Source organism: Ostrinia furnacalis, unplaced genomic scaffold (genome assembly GCF_004193835.3).
Source record: "Ostrinia furnacalis isolate ACB-3 unplaced genomic scaffold, ASM419383v2 OfSCF5051, whole genome shotgun sequence".
NCBI lineage: Eukaryota > Metazoa > Arthropoda > Insecta > Lepidoptera > Crambidae > Ostrinia > Ostrinia furnacalis.
Window position 1 is genome coordinate 791,604 of NW_021135290.1, and position 15,424 is coordinate 807,027.

Sequence of the window (15,424 nt, forward strand, 5' to 3'; positions counted from 1 at the left end):
ACAAAATCACTGGTTAAAGTTACGATTAAGGTGGTGCCACTTAGCCTGAGAAGTATAAACTCAACATTGTTTAACCTTATGTTCCGTTGATTAGTGTGACTTTGCATCAACAAAAAAGTCTAATGTGATTGACAATTACTATGGATGTGAAAATAACTTCAGTATTTTTGATATTCCCATTAAAATAAATCAAGTGAGCCTTTCGATTACGGTTTAAAACTTTATTTTAGATGAAACTATTTAATATTCGCTCTATATCATGCATAGCACGTTAACATACATATTATTACGTCGAAGCCATCAAAGTACGGCGAAGTTAGATTGACCTCTCGTCTTACATAGGACGGTCAGTGTTCTTATGTGCTGTACATAGTTTGAGGTCCAGATTAACATAGTTGGATGGAATATTACTTTTAAGGAAATTGAGCTGGGACATTCCTAGGACGGTATGAACGAATTTAACTTAAAATCTTTTGTATAAGGCTTGGAATCTATCAATTGAGCATTAAAACATTTGTGATAGGTTGAATAATTGGCGATTGTGCCTACAGTTTAAAGAAAAATCATTTATTTTTATTTTTTGTGAGTCAATGATGTCACTTTTGTTAGAGACTGTTCGGTCTATTGCACATCATAATCATAGGTATAGTTTGCTTCAAAACGTCATGTAATTCCATACACATAAGATGCCATAGTGTTTAGTTCGATCCGTCGCGTCTACATTAGAAACGAAAAATCCAAAACATTAAATAGTTCCAGACCAAATACTGCGAAACCTTCGAGCATACAAGTCCGAATACCTCATTATTTCAGTTCAAATTCAAAGACCGATGGGGCGATTGGGGGGTGATTCACGTTTCAAGTTCACCCCCCTACTTTTATCGACGGTAATTGAATTTCCTTGGCCCGCTACAAACAGGAAGTTCCGCTCCCTGAATATTGCATCCGATGGAGTTATTATTTTCGATAGCGCGATTAACTCTCTAAGCTTTCGGAACTGAGGGTAGTTTGAAAAGAGTTTGTTGGTTCGAAATATTTTGTAAGTGTGCGGATGTTGTCTGATCGAATAAAGGGCGATATCACTGAGTTTAGAAACAACGCTCAAGTATGACGCTACTCTCAAGAACGGAATCAAGCTTGATAGGATAAGTGTACTAAAAATTAAATTTAACTCATCACAACCTCATCAATACACTTATTACTGAATTGGTATCTATCAGCAATTTTTCATAGGTGATTATTTTAAGCAAGAGTTATAAATAGTCACAATATCAAATGAAAATTTTACTGTACTTAGTGTAAAAAAAAAACAATAAGTGGTTATGCGTATTGTTGATTGATTCTTTAAGACGATCCAATTTCAACCCACAACGGGAATATATGGAAAATTGGTAATTTTCTGTTTGCGTATCAGTATCAAGTTATAAATAATATCGTTCAACTTCGCCTTTGTTTTTATAAGTCGGACAAAAACTTGATCCCCCAAACTCACCTGTGTGCTACCATAATGTTTCCGTATTTCAAAAACTTTCTTCGCAACTAAGTGAATCTCTTATGGTGTGAAAGCTTCGCGTACCTTTGTTTCAGTCCTTGGGGAGCTTCGGCTATTTGTGAAATAGCAAATAACAGGATAGCAGGCTGACTCCGATACTCGACTCAAGATGCGTCTCTAGATGAATCCCGATTCATTTTCTCTGAAACCCACTTTGCTGAAGACTGTTTGTTCGTTAAATGTTTGTTTTTAGTTCACTTTTTTCTCAAACTGAGTCTGAGTTGAAATCCAAAAATACTGAGGGTATTTTTGGATTTGCGTTGAAAAGGTATGATAGCATCTTATTCATAGATTTTAATTCCTTTAGAAATATATGGCACACAAGATGTTGAATTAGAGTTCCCTTTTTGTGACGTATTAATGCTCCGTCCTAGGCTTGTTTACGCTAAACTTTTCCAAGATAAGCTGCCCTTTCCAATTTGCATTTCAGTGACTTACAATGTGGTTAAGTCAGAACTACATTACAAAACACGCCAAATAACTCAAATCTGTTTAGCACAAAGGCTGTGCCTACGGACTTTGACACTTACAATTTGTTTTTATTTTAGCACTTGTGTGCACGCTCGATAAATTTCACGGTCCTCTGTGGTTGTCAGCCGAGGGCCCTCGCGCAAATTGGGCGGGCGAAGGTGCCGGCCCTCCGGTGGCACTCCCGGTTGATTTGTTTCAATTTTGCCATCAGTTCTCTGACTTCTGCCGTGGTAGAGTTACTTAGGTGTGAACATACCGGTCTAGATTAAAGGGACAAAGACTAGCGATGTAGGTTTTTTAAAATCTTAGGTACTGGCTTCTCTGACATGGAAACATTATTTTTTACTAGGTTAATAGAATAGCCATACTTTTTAGCTTAACGATTTTTTTCTTCGACTTCCTTATAATACTTATACCCCTGCAAGAGAAATACATGTCTTGTCCTACATACATCTTTTGGCTTAGCGGCTGATGCTAAAAATATTCCAACTCATACGAGTATAGCCTTAGAAGTAATGTATCTAATGCTTAAATTGGTAAACAAAAAATGTAATCTCATGAGGTATCGATGTCTTCATAAGTATTGTATAATGCTCCTAGGTCTATGCAAAATTTACTAAACGAATAGTTCAATATCTAAGCCTCTTGATCTATTTCTCATGCATCAAGAGTTCAATATTCCATTATGGCGACGTAAAATTTTATAGTCGTTTAACCGCTTTAATGTTTACTACTGATATTCTTCTGTTTGCGCATACGCTGAGGAATATTGAAAAGGTTAGGTAATTGAGTTTATGAAACCTTTTATATCGCCTTGTGAAAATATTTGTCTAAAATCCTAACGGATTATAAATCGTTAAATATTCTTAAGGAGCCTCTATGTCACATTCTTTTATGCCCTACCAGCGCTTCGAGACAAACATTTGGCAAGTGCTGAGAAGAAGCACCGCAACAAACTCAGTCACCACTATCTGCCGGTTTAATCCTATAAAGGTGTGGAGTTACTACGATTATTCCCACTTTACCATCGGTCCCATCGTTGCTATGTCCTTACTAAAGGAGCTACATACTACAGCTTGACTGGCGACCCAAGTATAGGGGGAAATCCTTGGGGGAAGCCTTTGTCCAGCAGTGGACGTCATTTGGCTGCAACGAACGGACCAAGTAAGTAGTGAATGCCAATTTAATTTGATTTGGTGATAACAGTAAAACCAAGGAAGTACTAAACCCTAGTTCGCTAGACAAACCTGGTGTTTTTAGTACTTCATCAACTAATTTTAAATTCAGTGAAATAACAGGATATTTGATAATTTACGAACAAAGGTTCTGCCAAACGCTCCTCTACCTACATATTTGTATTAAAATTTCATTTTAAAACAATTTCTTTTGAATTCGTTTGTCTGTAAACTCGGTTGAACAGAAATAAATCATCTAGTTATTGTTCGGAGCTAATTGCCAGGTACGGTAGAGTGCTCTTAAAATTAACTTAATTGGAACTAATTGCTTCAGATATTCGTGTAATTGAATATTTAAAATTACAGTTAAAATATCGCCGCAGAATTTTCGACGTTGTGGTTACATTGGTACTGGTGCTTTTGCAAATAATTGGCGTATTTTGTTAGCTTCAATTAATAATGCACTATAGTAACTGATCAGTTGTAAAATTTTAATGATTTTGAATTGGTCAGTGTTGCCTACAAAGTTGTTGCAACTGATTTTTTAAGCTCAAAACAATGGGTGAAACACAAAAGAGACTTACTGTAGTGAAATACCCATATTCACAAACATTACTATGAGGTCTCACAGTGAGCGTGGACCCACAGGGTGACACACGAACCAATCACAAAGCTCTATCAACGCTGTGCGTTCGATTCGCTGCTTCACTTAAGCAAGCATCGTTTGTGAATACGGGCGTTAGAACTGTTAGTTTCATTTTAGTCGTCAGTAGAGTTTTGGGCATAGATACCAATTTTAACCCACTATAGCCGAACGGTGAAGGGGTTGGACTGGCTGACTGGTCATGCGAGGAACGCGGGTTTGACCCCCTCTGTCGCTGGACATTGTGGTGAGCCCACGTGACACTAGCATATTTAGATTTGTACGAGGGACTAACGGGACTATTAGTAATTTATGCAAAAACAAAAAACCTATTTTTTACCTTATATGTGTTGTAGGTTTTTACTTCATCATATTGTATTTATGTTTAGAAGTAACGTTGTTGTTATATCTCGTAGTTTGTAGCCAGGCAAAAATGGTGTGTATTCAAAAAATAAACGTACAAAAATGACTAATTTAAATCTATGTAGGAGGTGTATAACTGAAAGTTTTTAGCCAACTCCAATACTTTTATTTATACTGGTTTATTACTCTATGCGTTCAGTGGCTCGCTGACTTAGTTTTGGGTCAAATTATGAATCTCAATATTACAAAGAGCGCCCCAGGCGGGTGCCCAATCGAATATTTATAAGGGAGCTACCAGCTGATAAAACCCCCTACTTCAGCTTTGACTCTAATAAGCCGATGTTTTCTGTTTTATACCGCTGTCCCAATAAGGTTGGTTGTTTGGAGGGTACAGTATGCTCACTACAGTTTTATGCCATAATCATACTACTTTTTGATGAGTCAATATCATCCACACAGAATTTATTTTGGTAATTCTTATGACATCCTACTAATATTATAAAATGCGAAAGTTTGTGTGGATGTTTGTTACTCTTTCACGCAAAAACTACGGAACGGATTTTGATGAAACTGTACAGTGTTATTGATTATAACCCAGAATAACATATTGGCTATAATTTATGACAATATGTGACAAACTAAATTTCACGCGGGTGAAGCCGCGGGCAAAAGCTAGTTGTGAAATAAAAGAATCAAGGTAACTTTCAGATCCACATCGGGTTACAAAGAACTTCTCGCCAACCCGCCTGGCTAGTATAGGACTAAGGTAACTTTCGGATTCACATAAGGTATATTACAAACATCTCCGTTTAACATGGCTAGTGGAGTGGAGAGTTTAAGCCAAATCCTTCATTTGCCTCTAGTAGGTAAATTAAGGGAGGTTGTTCTCCTGCAATGGAGACTATATTATGACCTGATGATCATTTTGATGATGTTACAATATACGTATTGTGTTCTCCTTAAAAGTAGAGTTAAATTATTGTTAATTTAATCCTCTTTCGAAGTAAACAAAAAAAAAGTAACAAGAATACATAGATCGAAACTCTCAACGCCTAAACCTCCTTGAAAATGCTTTCAATCATGTTGTTTTTCTGTTTGTTTATCGGAATAGCTACAAGATTTGCTGGCAAAGTTAATAACTGTTTGAAATTGCCGTTATTTCCACGGCATTCAGCTAAAAGTGAAGTGCCGTCAGACAGCTAGTGCTGGGCGAATCGAATCGCTTGAATTAATCGAATAAACCGATNTGGGAACTAATTGCTTCAGATATTCGTGTAATTGAATATTTAAAATTACAGTTAAATTATCGCCGCAGAATTTTCGACGTTGTGGTTACATTGGTACTGGTGCTTTTGCAAATAATTGGCGTATTTAGTTAGCTTCAATTAATGCACTATAGTAACTGATCAGTTGTAAAATTTTAATGATGTTGAATTGGTCAGTTGTCAGGTGAATTTTCATCGTGCTGCCAAGCAGGCGCCAGCCATACACTGACTGCTCGAGCTGTCGACAGCTCTCGCGCAGTTACCTCCGCCCACTTTCTTCATTCCACGGTGCGCTCGCTTGTGATTTGTTGAGCAGTTAATACCAACTGCTTGAGCAGTTATCACCCACGATAGCCGAACGGTTAAGAGATTGGACTGGCCAACTAGTTGTCCGAGGAAGAGAGGTTCAACTCCCGCTATCGCTCGACTATTGTGGTGAGCCCACTCGTGACACTAGCATATTTAGATTTGTACGAGGGACTAACGGGACTATTAGTAATTTATGCAAAAACAAAAAACCTATTTTTTACCTTATATGTGTTGTAGGTTTTTACTTCATCATATTGTATTTATGTTTAGAAGTAACGTTGTTGTTATATCTCGTAGTTTGTAGCCAGGCAAAAATGGTGTGTATTCAAAAAATAAACGTACAAAAATGACTAATTTAAATCTATGTAGGAGGTGTATAACTGAAAGTTTTTAGCCAACTCCACTACTTTTATTTATACTGGTTTATTACTCTATGAGTTCAGTGGCTCGCCGACTTAGTTTCGGGTCAAATTATGAATCTCAATATTACAAAGAGCGCCCCAGGCGGGTGCCCAATCGAATATTTATAAGGGAGCTACCAGCTGATAAAACCCCCTACTTCAGCTTTGACTCTAATAAGCCGATGTTTTCTGTTTTATACCGCTGTCCCAATAAGGTTGGTTGTTTGGAGGGTACTGTTATAGCAAGTATGTACACTACAGTTTTATGCCATAATCATACTACTTTTTGATGAGTCAATATCATCCACACAGAATTTATTTTGGTAATTCTTATGACATCCTACTAATATTATAAATGCGAAAGTTTGTGTGGATGTTTGTTACTCTTTCACGCAAAAACTACTGAACGGATTTTGATGAAACTATACAGTGTTATTAATTATAACCCAGAATAACATATTGGCTATAATTTATGACAATATGTGACAAACTAAATTTCACGCGGGTGAAGCCGCGGGCAAAAGCTAGTTGTGAAATAAAAGAATCAAGGTAACTTTCAGATCCACATAAGGTATATTACAAACATCTCCGTTTAACATGGCTAGTGGAGTGGAGAGTTTAAGCCAAATCCTTCATTTGCCTCTAGTAGGTAAATTAACCCATTATAGACTAGCGGTCCCATATGGTACCACTTTTTTGTGTGCTTTAATTTGGCTCTATACATTAACACGTGAAAATATGCAGTACTCTGATTGATGCAAGTCGTAGCCAATAGATATGGTCTATGCTTCTAGGAATAAAAATTGACAGTTATTTTTTTCAGTTGTGTGTAATTTGATGATTGAAGTGAGCGTATCAAAATTTTCTCTTAAAAATTGACGCGCCATTCAAGTAAGTGATCGTATTTTTTTTGTGTGATAGTCAAATACTGATTTTGTTACAATCTTGTATTCTCCATAAGTGCTCTTATTGTGAAATGGTGTAAAATTACGTCGATAGGTAATAATAATGGGAAATATTGTATGTCAAAATTACTGGTACCGTACGGTACCGCTAGCCGCTTACCGTGTCTTTTTAATTATTTTATGATTTTTAGTTTTTACTGTATTTATTGGGAAGTATGTGATATATTCAATGGTATATAAGGTATACAGGAAGATAAAGTAAAATAGTTTCCTATACTTTACAAAACTATGGGTTTTTATTTATTTTAGATGTAACTTACACGAAACATTGACAGTTTTGGAGTTCGATGAAGGTCCCAAGACGAAGCAGATATTTATAGAACGAACTGAGATAATTGCAACTCTCGAACAATATTATAGTATAGGAAATATTAAGTGGGGCTAAGTGCAGCGTGCAATGCCAAGCTCCATTTCAAATTTTTGAATATTCAAAGACAAAAATGAATATTCCTTAACCAATATACAGTTTTTTTTTACATTTAATATCACTTCTGTTATTTGCTTGTATATTAATACACATAATAATAATAATAATAAAATATATAATTTACCCTATTTTTATGAAGTCCATGATAAAGTTATGTTTTACCGACTGACACGGTAAGAGGCTAGCGGTACCATATGGTACCAGCATTTTTTTTCTAGATTACAGGTCGGATCAATTTTTTAATGCTTGTATAGCATTATGTAGACCATAATTATGAACATATTAAAAAAAAAAAAACAAAAATCTGACACTAAGAAAACTCAGTCTATAATGGGTTAAGGGAGGTTGTTCTCCTGCAATGGAGACTATATTATGACCTGATGATCATTTTGATGATGTAACAATATACGTATCGTGTTCTCCTTAAAAGTAGAGTTAAAGTATTGTTAATTTAATCCTCTTTCGAAGTAAACAAAAAAAAAGTAACAAGAATACATAGATCGAAACTCTCAACGCCTAAACCTCCTTGAAAATGCTTTCAATCATGTTGTTTTTCTGTTTGTTTATCGGAATAGCTACAAGATTTGCTGGCAAAGTTAATAACTGTTTGAAATTGCCGTTATTTCCACGGCATTCAGCTAAAATTGAAGTGCCGTCAGACAGCTAGTGCTGGGCGAATCGAATCGCTTGAATGAATCGAATAAACCGATACAGTATTCGATTGTGATAAGGTTTGTTTGTAATAATAAAAAAAAATGTGTAGGTCAATACCTACCTACTTACTTTTAATATTCCAATGACTTTAAAGTCAATACGTTTTTTTCTGGTAACCACCCGGTTACCAGAGTAGAAAAAAAACAAACCAAGTCCAAGTATTGACCAAGTGCTTTATCGTTGTTGATAAAGCTCCTGGTCTGCATCTCACACGATGGATAATCAAGCCAATGGTAGAAGCGAGCTTCACCCGGAACCCTCAACCATAGAAGGCTATAATCCCATCACGCTACGACCAACTAAATAGGAGCAGAACATCAATGAAAAATGTTGCAAAAACGAGAAAAAATATTCAAACTATTTTTACACGTACGAAATCGCGGGCGTAGTAAGTATTTATTAATAAAAAAAGAAAGAAAACAATTGAATAACGAAACACCTTTATTAAATCAGATCAGCCGAATTTTCGAATTTAGAACAATCGAATTCAAATTCGTAAAACAATAGCACATCGCTGGGACAGATGCCTACAGATAATTTCATTGCGTCGCGACGCATGCAACGTTAGTAGGTAACTCACTTTGCACAACTTTAAAGTGCAAATATGAGGGTTCGTGATGAATACCATTATGTATTGTGGTATTGTGGTCCACTCCTTGTTGGGCGATTTGATTTCGTTTAAAATTTCAATGCAATCGAATATTGGTTCGTTATGGTTAAAAAGTGATGGGTAACGATTTCGATAGAAAAATTTAAGTCAATTTTATTTTCTGTTTCTTTAAGTAAAATCCTGTACTGAAATTTTTTTTGAATACTATTTTAGGCTGGGTTGCACCATCTTACTTTAACTTTAACAAACGTCAAAAATCTGTCAAACTCCATACAAAAGACACAGGTTATGGTTATAGTTACGGTCAAAATTAGGTGGTGCAACTCGGTCTTAAAGATTTAATTCATATGATAGGGTTTGTATTCAAACACTAAGTTTGTGCCTTCACTAAATATACTGGCTTAAAACACTTATGTTTCTTACAAGTACGTACAGGTTACATCTTGTCACCTTAAGTCCCAACGAAAGAAATTGCAAGTGACCCATTCTTTCTAAATTTAAACTTCCACTTCAAGCGTCTACCGGAGTTATTTATGTTTGTGTCGTATAATAGAATGTAATTAAGTTACGTGCGACATGCTCGGAATTTCACAACTTGGAGCGACTCGATACACGGTATAATTATGTACACCGTTTTCGGTTCAAGCCCGTGGGTGATTGCTTGAGCTAGGGAGAGATGAAAGATGCTGTTTGTTGAACAAGTAAATGGATTTTATTGCTAGATGTGACAACGGATTCACTAAATTATCGCCTGTATCTTTTAAGAATTTAGCCGAAACAACTGGCACAGTAAAATTAGTTGACGTACTTAGGCCCAGAACAGACGGTGAAACGCAACTGCAACGAAACTGCAACTGCTAGTTACTTTTGAGTTGCATCTAAGTTTCTGCCATAGCGCCCGTTGAGAGACCACACATGACGCAATCAGTTTGAAACTTTCAGTTTCAGTTTAATTCATCAGAATCATCAGAAAGTTGCAGTTTCGTTGCAGTTGCGTTATATTATGTGCAAGTGTTATAAATAAGCAGGTATTTTAACACGTTAAGTAAATAACTTAGAGGTTTTTTAATAATCAATAGTGTTATTGATAATTTTCCAATGAAATTTTCATATTTTTTATGCAATAATTCACCAACATTAAGCATATTTTTGTTTTCCGGTTATAAATTGCTACTATACTAACAATTACAATACAACATTGTTAAGGTTATGAATGAAATAAAAATATAATTTAATCAAATGACATAATCACTAACTAGCGCTTCACGTCAGTTACATAGTTATAATATTAGTCAATGCTTATGAATGCAAAATATTATTGAAATACATCTTTTTGTTTGCATTAAATTGAGGATGACAACTCATTTATGTCAATTTTGACATTTAGAGTCGCTAGCATTAGCCCCCCTAGACAAAACGCACTTTTTGATCGAATCGAAAATCGAATCTGTCAAATCTCCATACAAAAAAGGGGCCTTTCGACCACTTTTCGACTGGTTTGCGATTATAATTTGCACTTTGTCTAGACCCACAGACTTTTGTTGCTTAATAGTATTTGACATAGGTATAGCACTTTACTTAGTGTCTGAGCTATGGGAGCGACATGGGAGGGGTCATATTGGCATATTACATTTATGACGTGACAGAGTATACAGATTTGAAGGAAATCTGAAGTCTCAGTCTCACTGACGTTTGACTGTCACAAAAACATCCATCCGTGCCGCTCGACTCAGTAAAGCTTTAGACCTAAAGTTTGAAAGGTTTTCACAACTATAAGCATTATTTAAGTTTATTCATTCAATTAGAAGATCCGTGAGAAATAAAATTTTGGTTCTTAGCTCGTAAAATTTATTCTGAAAGTTATGTATTTTTATCATTCTGTATGTATTAAAATTATCGTCTGTGATGATATTAAAATTATCATCTTTAAATCTCGACTGCAGTAAGATGACTCCTTCTAAATTACCAGAGGAAAAGGAAGGATTTGGTCTACACAATGAAATACTTGAAATATCCTTTCCGAACCCAACAAAAAAAACATATTTTGCGATAAAACCTGTAATTTTTTCATAAAGTGCCCTACTACCAACATAATTTTCAAAGGCTGTACAATAATTTGAAATTGTATTACCATCAACTAGAGAACAAAAGGAGTATTTTTAACAGAACCCCTGGCACTTTAATCACGGTCCTGATCAAATTTCCTCCCCGCAAAGTTTTGCCGGAAACGGAAATTATTACGCTTTGCATCCCTGTTTACAGAGTGCTCTGTAGAGGTCTGCCCTGTTGGGATTTCTTACATTATTATGGATATTCATATAAGTAAAGATACGTTGATTACCGTTCAACGTATTAGCACAGAATAATAATAAGTACTACGTACAGAAAGTATTTTTGGCGAAGGTATTTAAAAAAATATGCTCAATGTCGTTAACAATATGGTGTAACTTAGCTTGTCTCAAGAGTCGAGCACCATTTTGTTGACAAACGTCAGTGATCGGTACTGCGCCGAAGCCATAGGGCTGACTTCGGTAAAATGATGTGTGACGTGAGGTGCCAAACTGCGGGAAATGGCGGAGGAAATACATAAATAACCATGAGTTAAAATACTGCACAGTAATACACCACCTTTTTTACATAGGTACATAGTTTATTGTCTTTACAATGTAAATGGGTGACGAATACACGTGCGTGCGTCAATGCTCGCTCGTGATTGTCCTGTCGATTAGTGATCTCAGGAGGTGTAGTCGCGCGTGTTTTGTTTTCGATGCAAACTCGTGGAGATGAACGAACAGGCCTGGTATTAGTAGCTTCTGCTCACGGCATGTAAGCAATTTACACCACTTCATAATTATGATCCTATCATAAGATTTTTTTTATAAAAGTTATTAAAAAAAATATATGCGTTTCTGATTCTTTGAGAAATGTTCGGGACTATTTACAAACTTTCATCCTAAATTTGTGTTTTGATGATCATTTTTTTAAATCGAACCAGAAGTATTTCTAAAATGTTTCAAGTAAAACTTAGTTATACAAAAAAAAACGTTTAATTCATTTGCTTTAAAAAATTTAATGCGTACTATACAAAAAAGTTTAGACTAAAGTAATTGATTTTTTTGTCTTACTATTCCTTTTTATTTGTATTTCTTTCATCTCCATGTCAATATATGCAGATCCCAGCAGTATATTATTCGCATACGTAACGTTACAATAAATACGTCCTTTGATGAAAGGGAAACTACGTGGAAAGGATTCTGTGCCCATCGTCATGTTGAATAAGTGGTATTCATCCTGAAAAAATAGATAATCTACCTTCAGCCTAGACTCATCTAATTCTGTGACTCACCTGATGATGTGATATTTAAGTATTTGCTTTGAAGGCAAGGTAAGTTGACTCGCTTTAGTAAATCTAACTAGTAAGAATAACTCTAAGGTAGAAAGACTGATTAATAATTGTGCCTATATTCCTTATCATGTACGACTGACTAAACCTTTATTTAAGAAAGAGCTGTTACAGTCAAAACTAATAATCGGTCAAAATGCAAAAAAAAATCAGTCAAAAGTGGGTTTGACTGATGCCCGTGGTCAATATAACTTTTGACTGATTTTATCAGTCAAATTGATTTTGACTGATTTTTGCAGTCAAAAGTGGTTTTTCCGATTATGAGTTTTGACTGTAACAGAGCAGCACTGTTTTAAAGTGACATTTCCATAATTAACGTCACTTTAAAGCAGTGTTCAACTAGTGTGTAACTTTTTTATTAATAAGGGGGTTAGAGTTACGGGGATATCGACGTAAATACGTTGTATACCCATGACAGTTTGCGCGACCTGTGTACCTACCATGAGTTTACGTTAGGTGTGCTCGCTAGCGAAAACGTCAAAAATCTCTATGGAGATTTTGTTTCTTGAAAGTAGCCGCTAGGGGCGCTGCACAATATGTCATACAATTAATGTCATTTTTTTACGCAGTCGCTAGCGAGCACACGTAACGTAAACTCATGGTAAGCACACTGTCATTGGCCTATGATCGCGCCGTGATGGCGCGCACTCGTTGATGTGGTTGAAGCATAACAGCTTTTACTCAGATTCAGATAGAAATGGTTACTTACCGGTGGAAACGGACATGTTTTAGTAGAATTGAAGGCTTGGGTCATAGGTGCCCCGAATATTTTGTCCCTATTGACCATATCACAAAACTTGAAGTGTAACTCAATAAAGCCACGCTTATACACATTCGTTAGATACTCGTAAAAGTAGAAACTTAACTGTAAATGAAATTAAATCAAACAATATTATGAATGTTATGGAAATTGGAATGTTAAATAAAACCACACAGTTTAGCAGGGCCCTTTGCTGCGGAGACATCAGCTTTTTTGCAGGATTCCGTTTAGTGGTCAGTATATGAAGTGATTTACTATTAGCATTAACACGTTTTCTATTGCAGCATCCCACAAAAAGGGATCCATTTGAATTTCAAACACACACCTGTGTGTTCACACAACAGTCCAGTTTTTCGGGATTCACCATTACTGAGTCCTGCTGAACTGAAGTAGGTACCTACCATAGGAAAGAGCCTGATAACCTGATAAAATAAAAATTACCGTCGTATTATTGTCCATCCAAATTAAAGTTTTGGCGTGCAAACCGACGTAGTAGATGGGGGTAGTACGGACAAACCTTGTCGAGGTGATGTTAAACCATAAGTATTTCAAATTCACGTATGTTGTTTTAGGACGCTCCGTAGATATGTATCTAAACTGAAATATAAAAAATTATACCTTTTTAGATAGTAAAATTTCATAAGTAAGTTACAATAATTTTAATTCTTAACAATGTTTGTAAAATCAGTATCTTGTATCATAATTTATTCATTTTTTGGTTTCTGTTTTAGTCTAGAAACTAAATTAAAGAAAGCAAATTAATTTATGTGATCAAATATTAAATCATTTAAAATATCACTTACTCTTTCATTGCAAGAGATGCGATAAGAAAGAAACAGCGAATTAAAAACGAAGAAAATAAAAATATAAGTTAAAATACTACGCGACATTTTGTCGAAATGCTACTGATTATTTTTTTTCGATACAAATTGCTTTTATACAAAACGCACATATATTCATTTAAATAGCATTTATATTGCACCTGAATCAGGTGCACTAACGACATGGTGTTTACCTTAATGTTCAATATTACATGAAATTAGGTATTTGAATTTTCTGATAGGATCTGGAATTATACGACAATAGTATAATGCATGCAGATTACAGGAAAACTATTCATTTTTCGTCTTATAGTCCAGTCAATGAATGCTTTAACGACGGTGTAGAGAGAAATCCGTGGAACACAATTTCTGACCTCGGGACTTTATTTAGACTAGTTGGAGGTGAACATAGCAAAAGTCCCCGCCCTCAGCCCTTGAGCCGACGGGAAGAGGGGGGTTTAAAGGTACCACTTTTCGGTTTTTCGCTTAATCCTCGGAAACTGCGTCCTAGTGACATGACTACTATGAACCAAAAAAGCTTATTCAATTTGCTACAGGTAAGATAGTCAAGCTTTTCTATATCTTGTATAGTTTTCGCGGCATCTGCTCTAGAAGGTCTGTAATATTGGAAATTGTATTTTTGTCTTACATGTTCCCATCAGGAGAAAATCGACTAAATCAACATTGAGCAAACATTATAGACATGCGGGAGCATGTTAAGCCTAGTTCCAGGGAGGGGACTGCACCGTGCGTATAATTAGACGAACCAATTGGACCCACTTTTGACTCCTCATCTCTCAAAAACTACTGTGCATTAACACTTCGGCTCATAACAATAATATGTTGAGTCTTGCAAGATAAACATCAGCTTCAAATTTCATAAATATATCTCAAACAGTTATTTATGTATTGCCGTTCAAAAATCTATGTTATGTTCACCTCCTAACTAGTCTAAATAAAGTCCCAGTCAGAAATTTTGTTCCACGGATTTCCGTCTATAATGCTTTATTGACTGGACTATTAGGGGCTTTTAATTACTGTGCTGAAGAAAAGGGACCTAACTCAGTGAGGCAATTGGAAAGGTATTACATTGCTTGCGTAGTAGGTACTAAAGATTATTCTAACGTTGAGTACTGATACCGCAGTGGATAGTGACCAGATAATATTATTTTGATTACTGTGTGTGTGTGAATTTCTATTGCCACACTGAGTTTCGAACTCAGCGCATTAGTTGGCATATCTTCATATCGCTATGGACTCCACCAATGATTTCCACAATGGCCGGTTGGTGGCGGCCTGCATCCAGCAGCGCCTTCCCGCTACCTTTATGAGGTCGTCGGTGCACCTTGTGGGTGGACGTCCTACGCTCTATTGAATATTAACAGTTAAAATAATCGCAAGAGGAGTCGTGAGCATAAGCTAGATAATAAGTAGGTAATAAACTCAAGGACAATAATCGACATTTTAACACAAAACAAATGAGCCTACAAACCATTTACATTTGACTAATTATGTTTGATGGCTCCATTTCCTTCATGTAAAAAT

General features: G+C 35.8%; 1 protein-coding gene across 1 annotated transcript in view; it reads right to left on the bottom strand.

Annotated features, from left to right (window-relative positions):
- LOC114360477 (uncharacterized) overlaps nt 1–15,424 on the bottom strand; it is a 74,405-nt gene that overhangs the window by 57,257 nt on the left and 1,724 nt on the right. The window lies entirely within an intron of this gene.